We start from the raw sequence: 3,058 nt of genomic DNA, 5'->3' as shown, positions 1-3,058 counted from the left end.
GAGAATTCCTGCCTCACAAGGAGCCTTCCCTGAAGGAGGGACTATAATTGTCCAGAGTGTGGAACACAGCAGAGTCCCCCAGCCTTGCAGTGCCTTGAAATGTCCATGTCCCACATGCCAAGGTATTTGAAGAGAGTGAATAATCAACAAGGAGCTATTAGGCGCTTGCATGTGACACTGGGCAAGTCACTGCCCATCTCTGGGCCACAGTTTGTTTACTTGGAATTAGAAGAGTCGGTCTAGATTATCTTGGTGCTCTGATACAATCATTTATCAAACAAATATTTATTAAATGTTATTAGGTGCCAGGTACCGAGCTGAGAACTGGGAATAAGGTTAACGAACAAATAGATGAGGTTCCTAACTTGTCAAGACACATAGTCTAATGAGGAGTCACTGATTAAATGATCACACACGAAATAAAAGGTGATGAGTTGTGATCAGTGCCACACAGGGGGAAGTGCAGGGAGCTAGGCAGGAGTGTATATGTTGAGGGAATGATTAGAACTTGGAGAAAGAAGAGATGGAGACTTCACCTTGATGAGGAGAGCATCGGGGGTAGTTCAGCATGGATAGGGCCCTGAAGTGTGAGGTGGCCGGGGCACTTAAGGACTTAGAAGATCAGGTACTCACTTCGGCAGCACGTATACTAAAATTGAAACCATACAGAGAAAGTCAGCCTGGCCCCTGTGCAGGGATGACGTGCAAATTCATGAAGTGCTCCGTATTTTTGGCAGATGTACACTATTGATGGGCTTCCCATGTGGCTCAGTGGTAAAGAATCCTCCTGCCATTGCAAGAGACTCAGGAGACAAGGGTTCAATCCCTGAGCTAAGAAGATCCCCCTGGAGGAGGAAATGGCAACCCACTCCAGTATTCTTGCCCCTGGGAAATCCCATGAACAGAGGAGCCTGGTGGGCTGCAGTCCATGGGGTGGCAGGCCCTGGAGTAGGCAAAGAGGAGGACGTGACTGAGCACGCATGAATTCACACTGTTGGTAGTCTGTATGAAATAGATAACTAATGAGAGCCTACTGTATAGCTCAGAGAACGATGCTGAAAAACGCTCTGTGGTGACCTACATGGGAAAGAAATCCAAAAAAAGAGAGGGTATATTATATAAATATATATACATATATGACTTACTATGCTATATGGTAGAAATTAACACAATATTATAAAGCAGCTATATGCCAATAAAAATTTGAAAAAAAAAGAAATTAGAAGCTCAGAATGGCTTCATTCTAAAGTCTGCTGGGGACTATGCAGGCCTATGTTTACCTACTCAAGGGAGTAAACATCCAGGAACACCAGAAGGCAGAGTCCCTCTCTTTTCATGATAGCCAAGGCATATCTTCCAGTAACTTCTTTCGATGCTCTCCCAAGGAAAGCTAAAGAGCTGGCACTATTTCACTGCATTGAAACTTCAGGTTTATTGGTTAAAAACGTCAAGTGCTAAACTTTCCCATCATCAGTGTTACTGAAGGTGTCTTTTGAAAGCCCTTCATCTTATATCTTACATTAAAAGTATGAGATGCTACCAAATAAAAAATGTTTAATTTTATTTATTTATTTTTTGGCCATGCCATGGCATATGTGCCATGAGTCAAACCTGTGCCCTTGCAGTGGAAGCATGGAGTCCTAACCATTGGGCTGCCAGAGAACCCCCCCGCCAAAACACATTTAATCTTAAAGCGAAGCAAAAATCCCCCGGCCCAGCCCTCGCTGCAATTTAAACTAGGTTCCAGCTCAAGAGGAATTATTTCTACCTCCTGGTTCTGTGGTTCCATGGCCCCACACTGATGATTACCGAAAGCCTGGGTGCACCAACTGCCACTCTGACGGGTGGTCTGAGAGCAGTGTCGCCAAGCTGCACGGGACAGACAGAGCTACCCTTTCATCTCCCTGGGTGGAGCTTTCGGCTGGAGCCACCACGGAGGCTTCAGTTCTGGGGTCCCTTCTGCCCCCCGCCAGCTGACATCTCTGGGCAAATCTCAGGCCCTCTCTGGGCCTCAGTTTCCTTATCCGCCAAAGGAGAGATTGGGACTCCGTGTTTGATAAGATTCTTTTCTTCGACTCAGGGATTCTCTGCCCTCTTCTTTCTAAAAGGCATGAACCCGGACATTTTCAAACTGTTTCCAACAACTATTCATAGGCCAGTGACAGAAGGCGAGATAACCACCACTATCTGTAAATTATAATGAGTGGATAATTAGCTGCCTTCAAATTAAGGCTCCCTTCTTGGAAGCCAGGAGGCTTAGTTTTTTAAGTTGTTTTTCATTATCGGGTCCTTTAACGCTGTTTTCTCACCACAACCCAGAGGGAAAGGGAAGAATGACAAGCAGATGTTTTGTTATTAGGGGCCCTGGGGGATGATCTGATACTTCCACTGCCGTGATCATTCTCCAGATTCCTCTTGAGTCAGCAGAAGCTTTGATGAACTCGACAGAGGGCAGGGGGATCGGACAGACAGGGCCTATCGAGAGAAAGCCTGGCTTAACAGAAAGCTGCTGGGGACAGCAGTTCCTGGCCGGGGACAGCGTGGATTATGAAATTCATATTTTTATGTAACACTTTGCAAAGAGATTTCATTGCCGTTGTTTCATTTTCTCATGAGGATTCTTTGCCACTGCCTGAGTTCAAACCACTACGATCTTCCACACAAGTCTCTCTCATTGCACAGTCTGCCTAGCTGTTGCAGGCTGCTTATAAAAACAGCCATCAAAAATCCATAGAAAGTAGATTAGTGGTTGTCTGTGGTGGTGCAATGGTAAAGAAAGAGTCTGCCAATGCAGGAGACTTGGGTTCGATCCCTGGGTGGGGAAGATTCCACTGGGGAAAGAAATGGCAACCCCCTCCAGTATTCTCACCTGAGAAATCCCATGGACACAGGAGCCTGGCAAGCTACAGTCCATAGGGTCACAAAGAGTTGCACATGACTTAGCAACTAAACAACAGTGGATGGAGAGGAGGACTAGTTCTTCTCACCCTTGAATCAAAGCTGGCCTTGCAACTTGCTTTGACCAATGCAATGTGGAAGAGGTGATCGTGTATCAGAC

General features: G+C 45.9%; 1 non-coding gene across 1 annotated transcript; it reads left to right on the top strand.

Moving 5' to 3' along the window:
• Nucleotides 1–625: 625 nt before the first annotated feature.
• On the top strand, nucleotides 626–732 carry LOC138094215 (U6 spliceosomal RNA). Its single transcript, XR_011146244.1, has one exon. It is a non-coding gene; the product is annotated as a U6 spliceosomal RNA (small nuclear RNA).
• Nucleotides 733–3,058: the final 2,326 nt, after the last annotated feature.

Source organism: Capricornis sumatraensis, chromosome 17 (assembly GCF_032405125.1).
Source record: "Capricornis sumatraensis isolate serow.1 chromosome 17, serow.2, whole genome shotgun sequence".
In the NCBI taxonomy this organism is placed as follows: Eukaryota; Metazoa; Chordata; class Mammalia; order Artiodactyla; family Bovidae; genus Capricornis; species Capricornis sumatraensis.
This window is presented reverse-complemented; position numbering and strand designations above follow the sequence as displayed.